The sequence below is a fragment of the Aquarana catesbeiana genome, linkage group LG01 (genome assembly GCF_042186555.1).
Source record: "Aquarana catesbeiana isolate 2022-GZ linkage group LG01, ASM4218655v1, whole genome shotgun sequence".
NCBI classification, from domain to species: domain Eukaryota; kingdom Metazoa; phylum Chordata; class Amphibia; order Anura; family Ranidae; genus Aquarana; species Aquarana catesbeiana.
Genome location: NC_133324.1, coordinates 561,737,252 through 561,760,421, shown reverse-complemented (window position 1 = coordinate 561,760,421; position 23,170 = coordinate 561,737,252). Strand labels below are relative to the sequence as shown.

Below are 23,170 nucleotides of genomic sequence, written 5' to 3'. Positions count from 1 at the left end.
TAGTTCTCATTACTGTTGTATCAAGTGAAATCACATATGAAAACATACACCTTAATATACCATTCCAAAATGATTGCTATACATATATTGTATATAATACTCATTGTACGGACCTTAACATGTGCTTTATGTAAGTAAACGTTATGACATTAATATGTACATCATCTGTATCCAAATAAAAACCTTTGTTCAACGAAAAAAAAAAAAAAAAAATATAGCAAAAAAAATGTGTAATTTTTAAAAAACTGTTTAAAAACTTTTTATTAAAAAAATAAATAAATAAACAGATCGACTGCTCATACCGAGTATAGATATTCTGGGCTCATACGTTCCATACCAACATATTAAATGGAGCACTCTACTTGATGACAGTCCTTAATATAACCAATGTTAGGGGCTATATAATCCCCATATTTAAAAAGGAAGGTACACATGCAAATTCATGCATGTATATACTGACCTAAAAGTTTTTAAAAAACAATTATAAAAAACCCCCACACTATTATGTGCACTGAAGGATCCTTCTATGGACTTTCATGCTACGGAAAGACCATTGCGCGCTTATATCTGATGGCTTGTATATAAAAAAGAATATATATTGACTAAAAATATATTTTATATATACATATATACACACACACACACACACACACACACATATATACATAATCTTACAAAAATATATATTCTAAATTACTATCAGACTAGCCTATCTGAAACTAAAAACTACTATTACACATATCATATCTATCTATCCTGGATCCTACTAACTGTGCCTAAATCAAGATCTCAACTGCACACATTTCTTGATCAAATCTTAACAGAAGGGCCCATCTCACTCTAATTAACAGCACACCCTTCAAATCCCATAACTACAGAATAGGTGTCGTGAGTAAAGCCCTACTAAATATTCAGGATCCAGGATAGATAGATATGATATGTGTAATAGTTAGTAGTTTTTCGTTTCAGATAGGCCAGTAATTTAGAATATATCAGAGTCAATATATATTCATTTTTATATACAAGCCATCAGATATAAGCGGGCAATGGTCTTTCCGTAGCATGAAAGTCCATGGGGTTTTTTATAATTGTTTTTTAAAAAACTTTTAGGTCAGTATATACATGCATGAATTTGCATGTATACCTTCCTTTTTAAATATGGGGATTATATAGCCCCTAACAGTGGTTATATTATGGACTGTCATCAAGTAGAGTGCTCCATTTGATATGTTGGTATGGAAAGTATGAGCCCAGAATATCTATACTCGGTATGAGCACTCAATCCGTTTTTCTTTTTTTTAAGTTTTTAAACTGTTTTTTTTATAAAATTACACATTTTTTAATATACATTTTTTTATATATGTTTTTAGTATAACCAGTTTATGGATGGATGCTTCAGAGGATCTTAGTGAACATTTTTTAACCATTGGGCATTGCCCATATTTTGTGTGCGTCTGCCTTAAACAGCTTTGCATCAATATGCACCTTCCTTATGAGATCAGTGCCTGATGCAGTTTAGCATTGGGCCAGTGGAGGGGGCAGCTGGGAGCAGGCAGTGAGTGTGACGTGTGCACATGTCGTTGTGCGCGCGCACATAATACCACCTAATTGCATGGGCGGAAGGCAGTCCATTGGCGGCCGGAATTAGCGAGTGGAACGCAAGTACACCCACACTTCCGGGCCGCAGCTTCCGCACATGATGCCCCACTACTTGCGTGCACGGAAACGGAAGTGATGCCGTGGTTGGCCGGAAGTTTCCGGTGGAACGCAGGTACACCCACACTTCCTGGTTAACCGAGCGGCGTGAGTTCCACCTACTGCCGGCAGCGTTTTGTGGTCCCCTGGAGTTTAATATGCCTCATAATATTTCCCTCACACCTGTTCAGTATGGGACCAGTGTGGGGGTGGCGCAGAGGAGGTAAGATGTGGCTGATAGGGTGTCATGACGTGAGACGTGAGACGGAAAGGGAGGAGCTGGAGGTGTGTCGGCTCGCTGGCGCTTTGGCGCCTTCTCTCCCATAGCAGGACTAGTGCACGGGGTGGACTGTAGGGGGGAGGAGAGAAACACCGCGACGGGAGAACAATGCTGCAGCCAGAGAACCCGGGGTTAGATGAAAACCAGGCTTAGCACGGAGATCTTAAAAGACCCGACGCGGTGATGACCTCGGCTCCCCCCTCGGGGCCCCCTGTGCCCTCCCTCCCCTCCCCACTGGGCTCCGGCAGCACGACTGAGAGGACCCATACGAGATGCTTCAATGCTCGGGAATGCCTTGACCCGCAGAGCTCTGCAAGTGGCAAACAGACCCGGCAACAGAAACCAATCGTAGAGAACACCAAACTACTACACTAGAAGGCAGAGGTGCAACGAGGACTGGTGGTAAGAGATATACTAAGCTACATAGCCACAAAGGTAAGAGTGCAATAGGAACCTGCCAGTAAAAGGATGAATGTGGGTAGAGGTGTAAGAGACACCGCGGAAGCTGCCTTACTACGGTTATACCTGCTCTATCTGCAAAACTGGTGAGACAGAACGCTGGGTAATAGGATTCTTGGCTATTCACTCTGTCTGTACATTACCATTAACAATATCAGAGCTAAGCTAATGCTATTTATGAAGTACCTCAACCATCTGTCGTAACTACATTCTATTGGTAATTCCCGGGGGGAGGAGTCTTGGGACACTTTGTATATGGTGAAGTGCAACATATTTAACCACGACTAATATTGCTATTACCCCTCTACTGTTATATCTGTACTCCATATGGGAGGAGACGCCGGGCAATAGATAGACGGCTAAATATATTAATGTAAAATTTTTGCTAATACCCCCATTACCACCTCATTGCTATACCTAAACTACTCGGAGTACGACATGCGGATATCTAGATACTGGGCAAAACAAATCATGGTATACTAATATCCACAGAACCACATGAACGTAATATCTGAAGTACCTACATCACCTACTACAAATATAATGCCCTGGCAACACCTGGGGGCTGAGAGGTTGAGAGGCTGGGTACTGCATACATGGCTAACTACATCATCGTAAATTATTACTAAACCTGCCATTGTTACCATGATACTACACCTGCATTATCTGTGGGGAGGTTCAGGGCAATAAGTATACGGCTAACATCACCATAAATTGCCGTTAAGATTGTCATAATTACACTACTGATGTACCGTAAAACATCTCTGAAACGATTTTCTGGACACTAAGGTACATTGCCAAATACATCAGTGCTGATCACTTTCAACTCTGCTAATGCTATATCACTGCTTTACTTGAAGTACTTGTTTCGTGCACATAAACACCACTTTACCGTCAATTAACGAGGGTTGGAATCAAGAAGCATTAAGAGGGGAGTGATAGCAGAAACTCGCTCTACTATAATAGTGTTTGAGGCAGGTTTTTTGCCCTGTCCCGCATTTAAAATATAACCAGTATATCAGTATAATTAACACACAGAGGGAAGACAAGAAACCCAGGCGGAGGAATGAGAAATAGTAGGGGTACAGGGCATCCGGGATGCAAGACATCTACAAGGCTGCAAGAGACAAAAAGTGCACTAAGCGTTTTTTTCTGAGAACACTTAATTGATCAAGTGTACGAATCATTAAGAATTATATATATTATAAATATTGTTAGTCACAGCGACTAAAACCTACTATACCCAGAAAACGGGAAACCAGTATGAGTAGAAACGCGTCCAAAGCTGGGAAGGGGGTACCACCGAAGACCCCAAAAGATAACCTCTCTGGAAGCGCTGCCGGGAGCACAATTAAGCAATATCTGGCCAAAGGGGGAGCCCGGGGAGTGCCCATCAGCAGACCCAAATGTCAACCATGGCAGATAAAAAGAAGAAGGGACTAAACGGGAGGGGAGATCAGACTCCTGACCACTCAAGAGATGAACTATCAACTGAAAACACTCTTGAAATATCTAGAATAGATGAACACAGACAGGAGCCACAACTCCCCTCGAAAAACAAAATCGCAGAAATGTTTAAAGCACTTGAAACCTCAATCAAATTGGAGATAGGTATGTTGAGGACAGACCTAGGCAATCTATTGACCAGAGTTGAGAAGGTTGAAGACAAAATGGATAAACAAGAGAGTGGGAGATCTCTGAATTAAAAGAACAACTCAAAATAACCCAACAAAACCAGATAAAAATATGTTACAGGATAGAGGATCAGGAAAATAGAGACCGTAGACAAAACCTGAGAATCCGGGGGTCCCGGAAAAGAGGGGAGAGGACCTGAGGAGGACCGTAGCAGCAATCTTTAGTCCCCTCCTGGAACTGGGAGGAGAAGACTTCCCAAAAATCGAGCGGCTACACCGGATAGGAAGGTTAGACACCAGACGAACAGAAAGAAGTCGTGACATTATTGTGAGGTTTAGATTCTACGAGGACAAGGAAAATATATGGGTAAAACTGAGAGGGCAAACTCCACTTCAATATGAAGAGGCAAGGATTCAAATATTTGCAGACCTAGCCAAAGACACACTGGCGAGAAGACGATACCTGAAACCCCTCTTGGAACAAATGACAAATCAAAATATAAAATATTCATGGGGGTTCCCGGCCTGTCTTCTAGGAAGCAAAGATGGTAGAACCGCAAGATTAAGATTCCCGGGAGAGTTAGAGGAATTCTGCGAGAAACTGGGCCTGCAGGTGCCCCCGCGGTTGGACTGGTCTAATGAACGGTGGATAGAATTAGGTGTGGGATTGGTCTAAAAAGTCATGGGGGTGAGGGGGTTTTTTTTGGGGGGGGGGGATAGGAAGAGATAAATAGTAATATACAGTGGAGATGGAAGTGCCGTTAGGAGAAGGCTAGCACACCCAGTCACCAAGGTAACGTGGACCGGAGGGATGACATACCAAAAGCTCCAACTTTGGAGGTGGAGACCAATGGAGGGCCATGATATGGGTGATCCTCACTGGCCTAAGGGTCCCGGAGGGGACCAACTGGGGTGTGGGAGTGAGGGGAGGGGGGGATGGGGAGGGGGGGTGGAATAGGGGAAGGGGGTTTTCCCCAACCTCAATACCAAGAAAGTGGGAAATCTCTCCAAGGTCTAAGGTAAAGGGCGTATATAGGAGAGTAGAAAAATGGCACTGACCACAATAAAACTTACAACGTATAACGTCAAAGGCCTAAATATGGCCAATAAAAGACGCAACATCTTTAATGAACATAAGTTACTTGGACCAGACGTGGTATTCCTGCAGGAAACGCATATCTCACATCAATCGAGACTTAGATTGTTCTCAAGTGAATATCCGGTCTGGTACCAAGGAGATACTATTTCAAGTAGAGCACGGGGGGTAGCTATTGGATTTGCAAAAAAAAACAAGGTTTGTGCTGGAGGATAGAATAGTAGACCCAGAAGGTAGATACCTACTTCTCAGAGGCAGATTGAACGAAGGGGAATATACACTAGCTAACATCTATGCACCTAATAAAAATCCGATGAAATACCTGGTAAATATCTTGGGGAAAATAATGGAATTTAGGAAAGGGCATTTGATATTAATGGGAGATCTCAATTTTTGTTTGGACCCGGGATTGGATAGTACGGCCCGAACACAGGGGAAAAATAGCGTTCAATTGAAAGAGGTAAAGCAAAAACTCTCCACCCACCAGTTGGTGGACATATGGAGAGTTCAACATCCAGGGAAAAGGGACTATACGTTTTACTCCCCTGTGCACGGGTCATACTCCCAGATCGATTGTGGATTAGTGGAGCACAGGGAGATCGACAACGTGGTGGAGTCCAGGATAGGAAATATAACCTACTCAGACCATGCACCAATGACCATGGAAATGATAATAGGTGGAGGCCTGGGCTATTTGGGACAGTGGCGTTTAAACGAGGAACTGATTAGAGAGGACAAGGGGATCAATAGAATCAGAAAGGAATTGGAGAATTATTTTGCGATAAATGACACTGGAGAGGTATCAGGGGCCACTCTGTGGGAGTCTCATAAAGACTACATAAGAGGGGTCCTAATTGAAATGGGGGCGAGGAAGAAAAAAGAAAGACGCGAGAAAATTAAAAAATTAATGGTAGATCTAGCTGGATTAGAACAAAAACACAAAAAACAACTGGGCCAGTTCCCTCAAGAGATACACCAACAGATGGTAATTAAAAGATCAGAGCTGAAAACGGCAATGGAGCAAGAGTCTAGAGCAACATACAGTAAGATAGCATGGGAAAGATATCGGTGGGGCAACAAACCAAGTAAACATTTAGCAAAAATGGTACCAGGAGCTATACTCAGTCCCTAAACAAGACACCCATTTAAAAAATAGGAGAGCGAGAAATAACAACTATTTAAAGAAGGCGGCGCTCCCCAAGATTACAGAGGTGGGTAGAGAACTCTTGGAAATGCCACTCTCTGAAGAGGAAATAAGAAAAGCACTAGCAGGAATGGCCCTAGGGAAAAGCCCTGGCCCTGATGGGCTCACACTGCTCTATTATAAAACATTTAAAGAAATATTAGTCCCTAGGTTGTGTCATTACATGAATGGGTTGGGAGATTGCTTTGAGATGAGTAGGGAGGCTTTAAAGGCCTCCATCACAATTATATTGAAAGAGGGTAAAGAGAAAACACTATGCCCAAGCTATCGTCCCATCTCTCTGCTCAACACCGACACAAAATTATATGCAAAGGTCTTGGCAGAGAGGTTGAAGGAATTAATAAACTCTTTGGTCAACCCAGACCAGGTGGGGTTTGTCCCTAATAGAGAGGGGAGGGACAACGGAGTCAGGTCACTCCTCCTGCTGCAAAAAATAAAGGAGAGTGGGCCCCCAGGACTACTTCTGTCAATTGATGCTGAAAAGGCTTTTGACAGAGTAGACTGGGGGTTCATGATACAGACCTTGGAGACTATGGGACTAGGACCTAAAATGATCCGGAGGATTAAAACTTTGTACCATCATCCAACCGCCGTAATAAAAGTGAATGGTTTAACGTCTCAACCATTCGAGATGGAAAACGGCACGAGGCAGGGGTGCCCCCTGTCCCCGTTGCTCTTCGTTCTGACTATGGAACCCCTCCTGGCAACAATACGCAGAGATCCCGACATAAGAGGTATTAAGGTAGGAGAGGAGGAACATAAAATCGCAGCATTTGCGGACGATGTGCTGTTCTATATAACGGACCCGGTATCCACTATGCCCAACCTAGTAAAAGCCCTGAGGAAATATGGAGAGGTATCTAATTTCCAAATAAATATGGTTAAATTGGAAATATTAAACAAACCTAAGTAAGACAGAAGTAGAGACCTTGAAAAAAAGAGTTCAGTTTTAAATGGACCAAGGAACTAAAGTACCTGGGTATTAAACTAACCAACTCAATTGAGAAGATATATACTATTAATTATATGCCCCTACTCAACGCTGTCAGAATGGACTGTAAAAGATTCACCTGTAAGGCCCTCTCATGGATAGGCCGCATTAACGTCACCAAAATGGTCCTAGTACCCAAAATTATGTACCAATTCCAGATGATACCAATACCTCTCCCACTATACTACTTGAGGAAGTTAAAAAAAATAATAATGACTTTTATATGGAAAAATAAAAGACAGAGAGTCTCCTTCCAGACCTTAAAAAAAAGGAAAATAAATGGCGGCCTGGCAGTGCCAGATGTACAGATTTATTACAAAGCTGTAGTACTGTCAAGAATGGTAGAATGGGCCAAGAGGGAAAATGAAAAAAAGTGGGTAGAAATAGAGGAAAGTCTTAGTAAAGCACAACTGGGTAGCATCATTTGGAACCCTCCACACTTCAGAACTGTAGATAATAGCACGCACGTAATAACACGAAACGTCTTTAAAATATGGAATGGGGTATATAAGAAAGTCAATGGGAAATATAATTCACTGCTTCTCACATTAATAGATAATAAATTTTTTGCACCGGGAACAGAAACTATAGGAGGAAAAGAAGCACTTTGGAAGAATACACAATTAAGAGAAATTATTAAAGAAGGTAAAATTATGTCATTTCAACAACTTACACAAGGGAGGGAGACACAGGGACTGGATGAGTGGCGATACCTCCAACTGAGTCATTTTGTGAATAAATTACCACATCCTATTAGGTCTGGGGAAAAACTGACAGACTTTGAAAGGCTGTGTGATATGGAAGATCCGAGAAATATAGTTTCCAAAATATATAAAATTTTGATGACGTCAGAAAAATTGGAGATATCGCCATTCATGGGTAAATGGGAGAGGGAACTAGGCACAAAGAAGGATGAAAACACTATTAGAAGAATTTTGAAAATGATTGCCAACTCAGCAATAGACGTTCGAACGGCAGAAATGAACTATAAATGTATCAGCAGAAGTTATTTAACGCCAGAGATAACAAGTAAATACCAGAAGGGGTCGGCATACTGCTGGCGGGGCTGCCAAGAAGTAGGAACAATGGGGCACCTCTGGTGGAGTTGCCCTAAAATAAAAAAGTTCTGGAGGAAGATACTCGCTCTAATTAAGAAGATTACAGAAATAGAAGTAGTAGAAGACCCCTGGGAGGTTTTGTTTCATGGGGGAGAAGGGGACTTAAATAAATATAAGCGGTCACTGGTCCCTCAGCTTTTGAATGCTGCAAAGAGAACGATACCGAAGAGTTGGCAGAGGAGGGAGAGCCCAGAGACATGGGAGTGGATAGATGCAGTAGAGGAAATATACAAAATGGAGACTATGGCGAATATGATTGATGAAACAAAAAGCGTTAATGTGGACAAGTGGGAGTGTTGGAAAAAATTAAAAAAACATGGAGTTACGCCAAAGAACTGAAAGCCTTAGACTAAAGAAGGAGAGTAGAAGAAGAATAGACCTTGGAGAGGTGGGGAGGGCGTGGGGTAGGGAGGGAGGAGGAGGGTGGGACGGGGATATAAAAATAAGGGGAGTATAGTATTGGAATTTGGGCCTGATTAACCCTCTATGGGACGTGTTACGAAATAGATTTATTATTTCTTGTTTTTACTATTTTTGATATGGCAAAGTGTCACGATGATGAGACATTAGAGGGTGATTTAAGAAAAATGAACTGTAAAGTTGATTTAAGCCCCTCGAAAAGGTCGACTGAAGTGGCAACAAAAGAAAAAAAAAAAAAAGATGTGCCTGACTACTTCCCCCTGGAGGCGCCATACGTTCTGACCAGTTGTAGCTTTTACACATTGTATATTGTGGACTACATCCCTTAGTTCAGTATGTGGGGGTATTGGTTGGTTTGTTGTTCTATTTGAGGAGATAGTGGTGACGCATATGACTGACGGGGTGGAGCCAGGGAAGGCCTGTCCATGTGGGTGGGCGTGACTCATTTGGGTGGGCGTCGTTAGTGATTGGGGTGTGCAGACACACATATATATAGAGGCGACTATGAGAGAGTAGCCTTTGCCCGCTTAGGCTCTGAAGAAAGGAGTACTCCCCTGAAACGCGTCAGCCATCTTGTGATATCGGTTTTACCCACATCAGGTCCTGGCTTGCCGGTGTTCAGAACAGCGTACCTGCTGAATTGTCAAAGCCTCATACAAATGCTCGTTTGTGGGTATATATTTATATATTTTGCTGTTTTTTTATGCTTCAATAAAGCTTTACCAGTGGTAATGCACTAGGTCGGTGTGCCCTCCTTTTCTTTTTCTTTCAGTCTATGAATACCCATTATTCTGAGGAGGGCTGCAAGACAGCAGGCATTACTTTATAAAGTTGGTCGCACCACGTACTGAGATACTAGACACCCGAGCGCAGGAGAGGTTTCAACTGTTTATGCAGAACTCAAGACCATTAGGTCCTGCTGGACTGGGAGTGTCCAAGGAGCGACCCCCGCAAGACTTGCTATGTCAGTGAATCAAGCCCTCCTGGGCTAATTTGGCTAACATTATCAGTGTTACCCCCTTCCGGATTCTTCACAAAAGATGTGGCAGAAGTCGAAACAGAGGGAAAGCGTCAAATAAGGGACAACTGCTCCCTATTGCATTACCAGTGCATCTACCCCAGTTACCATTGGGACCCTTGTATCAGACACAACCTGTCCCAACATGTTCCCCCTGCCACTTGTGCTGTCCCAGACAGACCGTGGTTCACCTTCCTGAGCCACATGACTCCTGGTGCCGCCCTGGTGGTTGGTATATATGCCCCTGCAGAGGCTTTTCCGGATAGAACCTACAACTGGTTTGTACCATAATCCAGAGCAAGGCGTACTGGCCAAAAACTCAAAGATATTTATGGGCAGTATTCTCTCCTGTGGAGACCAAGTCCACTGAACTGTAGCCACTCTCAAACCAAATGGAGAAACTGGCATCAGTGGTTATTATCTTCCAATACCTGAAAGGAAGAATTCAACCTTTCTAGATTCTGAACCATCAACCACCAATCTTTAGCTGTGCAACACCCCGGGAACAGAGTCCTCCGGCAATCCAATGCCTGGATCTTCAAGTTGCAGACAGAGAGAGAGAGAGAGAGAGAGAGAGAGAGAGAGAGAGAGAGAGAGAGAGAGAGAGAGAGAGAGAGAGAGAGAATTATCCTCTCCAAGACCTGTAGTAGGACTATACATAAGGAATGTGTTTTGACCTAGATACAGCTTCCTACTGCAAAATGTATAGAAGGAAAAATCTTCTGCTTCCTAAACAAAGGTTTTTGAAGTATACTGAGATTGACACCCCCTGCGTCTTTAGCAAGTCCAGCACCGGAGCTAGGAGCTTTGTGAACCTCAGAAGCTGTGGCCAGCCCGAAGGATGGTCACAAAAAAGAAAACAGACAACTTTCCACTGCAATTACAGAATACTTTGAAGAGGCTGGAAACAACCCAACACATAAGGCTGTGTGTTTTCTGATGATTATGGGCCCCGCAATCTACTGCTTGCAAAGAGGTCATCACTGAACAAACCAAGCCTATCTGAAACAGAAGGATGCCCAATGGATTGAGATCTTAAGATAGACCTCATGTTCCTATTCAGTTTTGAAGCCGTTACCATTTAATTGTTTTACAATAATGAGCCCATAACTTTTGCTCCAAGAGATACTCTCAAACACAGCAACCTCAGATGCCTCCCTCACTTAGGAGGGAAAACTGGGCAGTCTCCCATCCAAGTACTAACCAGGCTTGATCCAAGATCAGGCACCACAGTGGCTCAGATCACCCTGATGCCATTGGTCCAACAGGAGACATGAACATTGCCAGACCACTGAACCCGAGGGCGGTGTACGTGCCTTACCCTTCTATGTCATTTAGCTAGTCTAACAGATACATAATAAAGTGACTGTATTAGACAAACTAATACGCAGTTCCACAAGGATGCAGGCCTAGACAATGTTGGTCTACCCCTATACAACACCCTGTAGGTATGTAACTATGCAGGTACCCAGGTATGCAAACATGCAGGTATACAAGTATTTTTGCCATTCATGCATCTATGTATGCAGCTCAAGGCAATAAGCACATATGTATGTATGACTAGACCAATAAGTACATATGTATGTAGTCCTAGGCAAGTAAGCACATATGTATATAGTCCTAGGCAAAAAAACGAATATGTATGTAGTCCTAGGCAAATAAGCACATATGTATACAGTTTAATGTAAATACAGTGTGGACGGAAAGTATTCAGACCCCCTTACATTTTTCACTCTTTGTTATATTGCAGCCATTTGCTAAAATCATTTAAGTTCATTTTTTTTCCCTCATTAATGTACACACAGCACCCTATATTGACAGAAAAACAGAATTTTTGCAGATTTATTAAAAAAGAAAAACTGAAATATCACATGGTCCTAAGTATTCAGACCCTTTGCTCAGTATTTAGTAGAAGCACCCTTTTGATCTAATACAGCCTAGACCTGTATAGCACCCTGCAGGAAAGCACCTTGGTCAGAACAAACACTGCACAGGGTTCCATTATGCAGGGTCCAGCACCGTAAGGCCGCATTACAGGCAAACCTCAAGGAATCTTCTCTCCTTCCAATGAGGCTCGGGTACCATCCATTTTGGCTGACAGCTTTTTCTAATGGATCCGAATGAAGTCCATGATTCTAAATAGAACTGTCCAGACCTCCAAGTATGCTCCAAGAGCACATGTATCACATCAGTGATCATTTCACCTTACAGACACTGGCGAAAAAACTGAGGTCCTTCCTGTGTAGGAGGTGTTATATAGGGGAGGACTTCCTGTTTGACTGTCTGCCAGTGTCCATCCATCAGTAGGTGGCGTACAACCCATATAAAAATAGAAATCTCTCCTGCGCTCATGTGTCTAGTTCCTCAATGTGTGGTATGACCGAATACGTTCAGTGGTATCTGCCGTTTTGCAGCCCTCCTCAGAATAATGGGTATTCACAGACTAAAGAAAAAAAGAAAGAAAGGAGGGCGCACCGACCTAAATGCATTACCACTGGTAACATTTTATTAAAGTGTAAAACAGCAAAATAGTCCCCACCCCCTTTCCTGACTGGCCAGGCTGCGCGCTCGGATCGGGGTCTGGTATGGATTTTGGGGGGGACCCCACGCCGTTTTTTCAGCATAGGGGGTTCCCCTTATAATCCATACCAGACCTAAGGGCCTGGTATGCTCTGCGACGGGGCTCGCAAGGTGTCAATCTCGCCGATAAAAGCGGCGAGATTGACTTCCTTTTCTAGTCCCGTCGTACCCGAGTCACGTTCAAAATGAACGGACTTGTCCGTGTGTGGGCAAGTCCGTTCATTCTGAAAGTCTGCCGTAACTCCGGCGAAAGTCCGTTGGGAAGACCGGTGGACCTAGTCTGCCGGAAAGTCCGGTTATGTGTAGGCAAGTCCGTCCGTTCAGATAGTCCGGCGGTAGTCCGCCGGAAGTCCGGCAGGAAGAATGTCGGACCTAGTTTCCCAGAAAGTCTGACCGTGTGTACGCGGCATTACAGTTTAACCACTAAGCCACCGCCCACCATCATATGACGGCGGGATGAGGCATCTCTTGTTCTGGGCGGACGTCATATGACGTGATCGCCCTCCCGAGCCACTAGGGGGCGCGCGCGCCCGGTGCGTCGCTCGGGACCCGGTGCGCATGCCCGGCGGCCGCGATGTCCGCCGGGCACCCGCGATTGCCGGGTAACAGAGCAGCACCGTGGATCTGTGTGTGTAAACACACAGATCCACGTCCTGTCAGAGGAGAGGAGACCAATGGTGTGTCCCTTGTACATAGGGACACCGATCGGTCTCCTCCTCTAGTGAGTCCCCCCACAGTTAGAATCACCTCCCTAGGTCATACATTAACCCCTCGATCGCCCCCTAAAAAAAAAAAAAAAAAAAAAAAAAAGGGTGGCAAGCTCTGCCATCCACTACTTTTATATTTTCTGTCAGACCCTTCTATTTAGCTTGAAGTAAAAGTTAAACAGTGATTTTTCGTCAGTTTTATTCATAAAGCCCTGTACACACGATCGGACTTTCCGACAACAAAACCGTGGAATTTTGTTCGAAGGTTGTTGGCTCAAACTTGTCTTGCATACACACGGTCACACAAATGTTGGCCAACAATTACGAATGTGGTGACGTACTAGACGTACTACATGGTTTTTCAGCTCTTTAGTGCCACCCTTTAGGCTCCTTCTTCTAATTTCGTGTTAGTAGAAGTTTGGTGAGTGTTGATTCGCGCTTTTCTTTTCGCCTTTTTCATTTCACGCTTTTCAGGTTTGTTTCTGAGCGGTCGTACGTCAACCAGACATGTTGCGGAATCGGAGGAGATAACGTGTTATTTATTATTGGCCTTGGAGATATTGCTTTGACATTTTTTCTGGTTGAATAATTATTTGATTTGGTATATTTTCTATATTTTTGAATGCATAGAATGCACTTTTTGGTTAGGTTCTATTGGCAGATAGCATGTTTTTTTTTAATGCACAAATAAAAATAAAGACAAAACATAATAATATTATTCTAGATACACTAAAAAAAAAAAGCCTTTGAAAATCCATTTGCAATAACTCCATCAGTATCACCAGCAAAGCAGCTTCATTATTATCCCATTAAAGAAGAAGAGAATCGTGCGCTGCATTTCAAGATTTCATAATTTGCCACGTCACGAATGTTAATTCTCCATTACAAAAGCTAGTTTACAAGACCGACAGATTCTGCTTCCGAGCATGCGTGTTTGTACTTTGGACTTTTGTCCGACGGACTTGTGTACACACGATCGGAAAGTCCGACAACACACATTTGTTGGCGGAAAATTTGAGAACCTGCTAGCCAACATTTGTTGGCGGAAAGTCCGGCAGTAAGGCCCCTTTCACACTGGGGCGGTGGGGGCGTCGGCGGTAAAACAGCACTATTTTTAGCGATGTTTTACCGTCGTTTTTGCGGCTGTATTCGGCCGCTAGCGGTGCGGTTTTAACCCCCGCTGGCGGCCGAAAAAGGGTTAAAACCGCTCGTACAGCGCGGCTATAGCCGCGTTATTTCTGTGCTATCCCATTGATTTCAATGGGCAGGAGCGGTTTAGGAGCGGTGAACACACCGCTCCTTCACCGCTCCAAAGATGCGGCTCGCAGGACTTTTTTTTACCGTCCTGCCAGTGCACCGCTTCAGTGTGAAAGTCCTAGGGCTTTCACACAGAACAAACAGCGGAGGCTGTTTAGGGGCGGTTTGCAGGCGGTATTTTTAACGCAATAACGCCTGCAAACCGCCCCAGTGTGAAAGGGGCCTAAATGTTTGATGGAGCATACACACGGTCGGACTTACCGCCAACAAGCTCACATCGAACATTTCCCATCGGAAAGTCCGATCGTGTGTACGGGGCATTTGTTTATTTTGAATATAGATTTTGTAAGTTTTAGCTGATATCTTTTAACCCTTTTTATGATTTTTTTTTATAAAATACATGTCATTACTAAGAAGACAACAACTGGTTGATGCAGAATTTGTACAAGCTACAATTGGTGATTGTAGATAAATCTCTGGATGGCACAAGGCAAGATTCCTCACCTTATAATGGGCTACCTACGATTTCTCTGGTTGTCTTTATTGGTACATAAGCTAATAATTCATGGTTATTTTATAATATATATTTGTCCATAGCTCTGTGTAATCACTTTTGCACCAAGTTATGTTTTTATATGCAAGTTTTACACTTGGATCTTGACCAACTTACTAATCAAATAATTTTTTTAAACATATATGTTTTTTTACATGCAAATTCTCTCTCTTTTTTTTTTTTTAACCAATAAGTTTACACATATTTGATCAACAGAATAAAAGAAAACACTCACCTTATTTAGACTCAGTAATATTTAGTTTTGCTGGTTTGGGCTGAGAGAGATTTTAATTTTCCTTTCAATCATTGCTTTTTACTGATCTTCACAACTGTAATTGTGTCCATTGTGATCTGTAGTTAACACCTGTTAGACTCTGTTTCCACTGTTTTTCCTGTAAAATGGAGAAAGTCACACAGTAACTAGTACAGCATTAATGTTGTATTAAAAAGTCTCTCACCCCCCCCCCCCCCACTAACCTCATTTACACCTTTCGCTGCCAGAGCCATATTTGCATTTTTTTGCACATATGTTTAAAAAATTATTTTAGCCCTGAAGATTACATAACACCCACAAAATTATATATTTTCTGAAAGCAGACACCCTAGAGAATGAAATAGCAGTAGTTCCAAGTTTTTATGTCAGTCGATGTTACCGTAAAGATCTAGGAAATGCAAAATTTCAGAAAAAACACCAGTGTGACAAGCACCCTATTGTCATTGTGACGGAAGTGGCCAAATTGGCACAACTCCAAGTCGCACCGATTTCTAAAAGTAGTTTAGGTATGACTTGCATAGACATCTGTGCATGAAATTACCTGAAGTAGCACTAGGTCTGCAAAAGAGCTGGGGCTATAGCCCAAAACAGCGGTCACCAACCTTTTTGCAGGCCGGGCGGGGGCGGGGGGGGGGGCGCTTCAATCATCACGGCACCATGGTTGTTATGGTGTCAGGGTGATTGAAGTGATTGAAGTGCATTATTTCTCTTGTTACATTGTAATATTAAATGACTCACAGCTGGGCGGTGGGTAAAGGCAGAGCCATGGCGGCAGCCGCCGCTGACACCGGCAATGATAAGGTTACAATTTGGAGATCATGGCAGGCCCTCTGCTAACAAAACTACAGTTAAAGTTACTTCTCAGCCAGCAAAAAAACTTTCACAAAAACAAAAAAGGAGAAAACAATTTAAATAAATAAAAAATATTTTAAAAATATTTTATTTATTATAAAAAAAAAACAAACAAAAAAAAAATAAAAACAAATACATACAATAAATCAATTAAATTGAATAGAATTGATGACATTAGATAAATAAATAATTAAATAAATAAAATTATATCAGATTGAATTAAATTAAATCAATCTAAATTGAAAGTCCATGAATAACACCACTGAAATGTTACAGTCCGCAAACTCATGTGTAAAAAAGGAATTTGTCACTGCAAGCAGTCAACCCAGTGTGTCCCAGAGAGTCCACATCATATACTGAGCTTGTAGAGGAACTGCAAGCAGAAAGAGCAAGGTAGCCAAAGTTCAAATAAGTAAAAAAAAAAAAAAAAAGAAGAAGTAGAAGAAGAAGAAGAAGAAGAAGAAGAAGAAGAAGAAGAAGAAGAAGAAGAAGAAGAGAATTCACTTTATTAAAAACAATGATAGATAGATCGATATCTAGAGAACCACACTGCACACACCAGGGATGTCAGGGGAATCTGAGTGTGTGAGACACCTGTTAGCAGTCGCCAGGTCAACGTCAGGAGCCACCATATCCCGCTTATCCACGAAGGGCTCCACTGAAGAATGGACTGAAGAAACCATCAGGGGAGGATCACAAGCAGCCGTCACAGGACACAGAGGCTGCCGGGAGACCGTTTATGCGAGGAAAGCTCCACTAATGGATAGACCAGATGGGACACGCCAGTTCCGAGTAAGGGCAGGAGAGCGGTGATGCGGGGGGCGGGCGAAGAAAGATGATGTCATCTCTGCTCATCCACCTGCTCGCTTCTGTCATCGGCTTGCCTGGCTCTCTCATGCAGCCTGCCCGCCACACGCCTGGCCAGGCTGCAGCAAGGCCACGGTCCGCTGGTTGGGCAGGAACCCCTGGGGCAAAATATTCGGGACTACGGGCCCCAGATTCGGGGCTATAGCCCCAATAGCCACCCCCTAACGACGCCTCTGCTGGGGGCTAAAGTGAATTTTAAGGCAAACGCATGCAATAAAACTACCCACATTTTTAGTAAACTATAAGCCCGGGTTCACACCTATGCGAATTAGATGCGGCTTACATTTGCAGGACATTTTAAAATACATTCATTTGAATTTATCTGGTTCACATATCTGCGTTGCATTCGCACTGCGCATTGCACAAAAAACGTGTGCGTTTTTTGGGCATTGCGGTGCGACCTACAAGCCCATTACCTCCTATGGGAAATCACCTAATTCGCAGATGCATTGCGTTCTGAACAAGGATTTTCTCCTTCTCCTCACTACACCTCCCCCCCCTCCCTCCTCCTCTCCCTGCTCACTGATCCGCAGCTAGAACGCAGAGAAGCCTTTGAACAACAGATTTTTATCTTCCCAGTGAAGCCTGAGCTTCAATTCGCACCGCACATGTGTGAAACCGGGCTAAAAGACGAGGTTGCACCGAGTAAATAGATACCCAAGTTATCAAATCCTAAATTCGTGCGCTCCCATGAAATGGCGACTAACTTCAGTACCCTATACTTTCTATAGGTGACACTGCAAAAGCCACTTATAGGTCATCAGTTTAGGGTTACAGTGGAGGTCTTGTGCTAGAATTATTGCTCTCACTCCGGCATGCACAGCGCTATGTAACGTGTATTGCAAGCAATGTTTTTACGCGTAGGCGCCACCGACATGTGCATTTACGTTTGTACATGCGTATATGTGGGGGGACAAAAAGTCCCCTATGTAATGATTTTTGATGACAGGTTCTCTTTAATGCGACCATGCATATCTCCACTGAATGTGTGCAATACATCCCTTCCCAGCAATGATAGCCGGGGACACTGAGAGGCTGACCGGGAAGTGACGTCATACATGTCGATTTTCTGGTCAAAGCAAGTAGGGGAGGAGAGCGGACGTGTGATTTGCCATTTTTCTCATTTGTTACAAACGTGGAGGCTTAATAAAGAACTCATATTTCTGAAAATGCAGAACTTGCATTTATGTTAGTAGTTTGTTTAAAACGTATCGTTTTAATAGCATTAATTCAATTTTCCAGTTGTTAGTGGGTCAAATGCACATTTGTTTTCGACCCAAGTGATGAGAAAATTCAACTTTTTTTTCAAATGGACAAATTTTCTAACAGTGAATTAGATTTTCCTTCGGAAAAGTCCATTCACTTCAAAACTAAATGTCAAAAGCACATGTTTTCTGAGGTACCTCTGAATGACATTTGCCAAGTCAGCAAACATACTGAGAATTTTCATATAAACATTTGTTCAAAAATATACTAGTGTATGGCCAGCTTTACTGTTCACAGACAAAAGCACAATCTCAAAAATCTTTACTAAATATAACAGAAACCACTGAATTCATTTAACAAGTAGTAAATAAATGATTAATGAATATATATGAAAAAATGTGCATTTATGAAAAACAATAATATTTAAAAAAAAAGGATAAGATCACCTTTCAGAGCATGTTACACATTACACCCATAATGGTATAACATGCTCCAGACCTGCGGCGTTATTTTAGGTATTTAGAAGCTTCGATTTACATTGAGAGTGACACAGGAGGAGCGGTGTATGAGAAGGGGCTGGCAGTGACGTTTTCTCAACTTTAGAGTATGCTGGCAGTGCTGTCCCAGGAGACTGGGGGAGTTTTATAATGAAAGGGGGCTGCGTGATGTGCAGGGAAAGGGGTCTGTGTAATGTGCAGGGGTCTGTATACTGTGCAGGGGGCTGTGGAATTTTTTTTCCTGAAACTTCCCTCTAAAGCCTCGTACACACGATGCCATTGTTGGCAGGGGATTGTATGTTGACAAAAACAAAGAAAAAACTGCGCTGCGCTTTAGTGCAGTTTTTCTTTGTGTTTGTTTTTGTCCCACTGTTGTGTATTGCACATTTGAACTGCAGCTCTTGTTAGTTTTATTTTAGCGCAGTGTTTTTTGTTTCACAATTGTATGTTGACAGACTGTTGTCCTAAAATTTGACTATTAGTACGCTCCTTTGGACAACTGTTGTCCAACTTTCTGCCAACAAATGTTGGATGGCAGGCTAGTAAATTTCCGGCAGACAATGGTCTGTTGTTTGATTTTCATATGGTCAGTACACAAATCCGTCACACAAAAGTCGAAAGTACAAACACGCATGCTCAGAATCTATGCTCACCAAAACACAAAATTAACAGTAGGGGCCCAAAGGGTGGCACTCAAGTTCAAATTCCTCATAGTATGTCACTACGTTCGTGTTTGTTGCACAACAATTGTGTACCGTTAGTGTGCATGACAAGATCCGGGCACACGCCCTTTTAACAAAAATCTGACGCTCGGTTGGCCAACAATCGTACCGTGTGTATGAAGCTTTAAAGTTAGGATGCGTCATCTTCAGCTACCTCCCACTGAGTCCTCTACAAGGGTAATGGTGACACTGGACATTGAAAAGGCGTTCGATTCGGTGGCATGGCCTTTTATGTCCACAGTCCTAGAAGTTATGGGTTTTGGAGAAGTACAGGTGGATTGATATTTTATATAAAGACCCAACGGCGCAGCTTAAGCTTGGTGGTGCTCTGTCAGCGCCCTTTTCTGTTGGAAGAGGTACGAGGCAAGGTTGTCCACTGTCACCGGCCCTTTTTGCCTTGGTGATGGAGCCACTTGCCTCAGCCCATAGACAGGCAGACGGGGTTAGGGGCATACAGGTAAGATCAATACATGAGAAAGTTGCTTTATATGCGGATGATCTTATCCTTTTCTTGAGTGACCCTGCCCAATCCCTTCGGGAGACGTTGACCATTCTTTCCAATTTCACTAGCTGTTCGGGGCTCAAAGTAAACTGGGATAAATCCCAAATCTTGCCGATAAATGGGGCCGCAAAGGATGTAGCGGATCCCAACCTACCCTTACTATGGACAGACAAAATTAAATATCTAGGTATTCACATGTCCGCATCTACCTCTGCCTATTATACCCTTAACTTAGAAACCCTGATACAAAAGATGAGAAAGAGACTGAAGGCATGGGCAAATCTCCCCCGCTCTTTAATCGGGAGGATCAATTTATTTAAGAACGGTGGCGGCGTTCATGGGCCGGATGAGCGGAGCTCCCTGAATGCACAACGATACAGCCCTATGATTAACATGGTAATGTCTCCCTTCGTGTTTTTCGCTCATTGTAGCTGCAATCTGCTGTAGGCTCTTGGTGTTGCCTGTCTCTGATTGCTCTTTCTTGTAATATATACTATGTATTGCTGTATATGAAGGGCATTTCTGTTTTTGTGACTAGTTCTTTTTGTCCCATATTACAGATCCTGTCCTCTTAGGAAGCCTTTTACCCATTGTGACTTTTTGGAACTGCCTGTGTATTTAAGGGTTTTCTACTTTTCCTCTGGATTATGGGGTTCCTGTTTTAATCTCCCCGATAATTCATGTTATGTACCACCATTAGGGTAAGCTATGCGTTTAAGTTTAATTTACTCCCATGCCCTGCTTGAACACGGATCCACATGGTGGATATGTGGTTCTGTGTCCACGCTGTGGCGGTTGCTATCATACGGTTTTCTTTATAGGCAGATGGACACCAGCCTATTGGGTGTTTTTTTCTTCGTTTCAGATACCCCTTTGGTTCTCATTCAATTCAGATTCCTCTGGGATAGTGCTACCCCTGTTGAGCTTCCCTCCTCTGGGGTCACACGGGGGGACCAGTGTGGATAAGGCGGGGCCAGACATACGCCCGACTCTCCTTTGGATTTTCGGGGCGTTCCTGACGGACTCGCCTCCAGGACTTTGGCAGTGAGCTTCTCTTATTGAATATGCTTGGGTATGTGTTTTATTTTTAATTTTTCTGACGTCCAATTATACAGAATGGTCTAGGATGCAAGCAATATGTTTAATACATATGATTTCTAATTATCTCAATTTACATTTCATTATGTAGTGTGATTCCTCCTACAAGTTTCCCCTGATGAAGGGACTCTATAGGCAGTCCCGAAACGCGTAGGCCCAGGTGGAAGATTACACGAATATACATTCGAATTCTACGTCAGTATATTCATATCCTTATTATTTTATTGTTTATCTAGTGAACTGTATTAGACTTTTTCTATTTGTATTTTTGTATATTTGTATCAATAAAATTGTTTTTTACTACTTCGTTGCCTTTAAAGTCCCACCAATCTTTTGAGGGGTTATTCTTCTTTCTCCTACGAGGATAATGGTGACATTGGACATTGAAAAGGCGTTCGATTCGGTGGCATGGCCTTTTATGTCCACGGTTCTAGAAGTTATGGGTTTTGGAGAAGTACAGGTGGATTGATATTTTATATAAAGTCCCAACGGCGCAGCTTAAGCTTGGTGGTGCTCTGTCGGCGCCCTTTTCTGTTGGAAGAGGTACGAGGCATGGTTGTCCACTGTCACTGGCCCTTTTTGCCTTGGTGATGGAGCCACTTGCCTCGGCCCATAGACAGGCAGACGGGGTTAGGGGCATACAGGTGGGATCAATACATGAGAAAGTTGCTTTATATGCGGATTATCTTATCCTTTTCTTGAGTGACCCTGCCCAATCCCTTCGGGAGACGTTGACCATTCTTTCCAATTTCACTAGCTGTTTGGGGCTCAAAGTAAACTGGGATAAATCCCAAATCTTGCCGATAGATGGGGCCGCAAAGGATGTAGCGGATCCCAACCTACCCTTACTATGGACAGACAAAATTAAATATCAAGGTATTCACATCTCCGCATCTACCTCTGCCTATTATACCCTTAACTTAGAAACACTTATGCAAAAGAAGAGAAAGAGACTGAAGGCATGGGCAAATCTCCCCCGCTCTTTAATCGGGAGGATCAATTTATTTAAGATGAAGCTTCTTCCTGCCTTTCTCTATGCTCTCAGACATGCACCTGTCTGGATCCCAAAAAGGTATTTCGCCTAATAAACACCATTTTATTATTTTTTTCTCTGGGGATCCGGTCAGCTGAGATTTAAGCTGACGGTGCTGCAGAGACCTTGGGGGAGGGAGGCTTGGCTTGCCCTGACCTTCACTCTTATTTTGTGGCGGCTATGTTATCACACGCTCACAACTGGCTGGTCTCTGATGAGTCCAACGCAGCAGTGGTCTTGGAAGCAGCACATTTGGGGTTTTATGAGGCGCTACGGAACCTACTTTACCGGGGCCCTAGAGCTCCCTTCCCTCTTACATCAGCAAAGAGAGCGGTAATACGGGCGTGGTCAGTGGCAAATTCACTACGCCCCATCCCTTCTGGACACATTTCCCCTTATAGCCCTCTTTGGTTTAACCCACAGTTGCCAGAATTCGGGTCCATTCCCGACCTTGGGGTGTGGGCATGCAAGGGCATCAAATATATAAATCAAATTTGTTTTGAGGGCAAAATACAGACTTTTGACAGGTTGAAACAACAATATAATTTACCTAACTCACACCTGTTTAGATTCCTGCAGCTTAGGCATGCTTTCAACACTCAGTTTGCAAATGCTCCCTTGGCCTTTTACACCTCGAATCTGGAGACTCTGCTCAGAGATGAAGCTCTATCTAAACCCTTATCTTCCATATATAAAAGGCACTACTCCCTAACGTCCACACGGGACTATAAAACCTTAAGGCAAAGTGGGAGGTAGATTTCCCTACATTAGACACAGAAGATTGGGAAGAAATGTGGGAATACCCCTTTTCACAACTAGTATCAGCCAGAGATTTGGGGCAATTTAAAATAGTGCATAAGGTATATTACACGCCTGAGCGTTTACATAGAATCTATCCATCTATTTCTGCCTCTTGCTGGAGGTGTAAATCAGCCTCAGCGGATTTCATTCATATTTTTTGGAACTGTCCTCAGATTGCAATTTTTTGGGTTGAGGTAACCAAATTTATTTTGACTGTCACCACGGTTCCTGTGCCACTGTCTGTAGAGGTATGTCTGCTGGGACTGGTTGAATCACTGGCCCCACAATCAGAACAGAACAATCAGA

At 43.1% G+C, this 23,170-nt stretch overlaps 1 protein-coding gene across 7 annotated transcripts in view; it reads right to left on the bottom strand.

Annotated features, from left to right (window-relative positions):
* The window catches only part of JSRP1 (junctional sarcoplasmic reticulum protein 1), a 266,512-nt gene that overhangs the window by 57,905 nt on the left and 185,437 nt on the right, over positions 1–23,170 (bottom strand). For all 7 annotated transcript variants that reach the window (XM_073596386.1, XM_073596432.1, XM_073596413.1 and 4 more), the window contains one exon: positions 15,248–15,404. The gene's annotated coding sequence lies outside the window, so the exon portion shown is untranslated. The remainder of the gene's footprint in view (positions 1–15,247; positions 15,405–23,170) is intronic.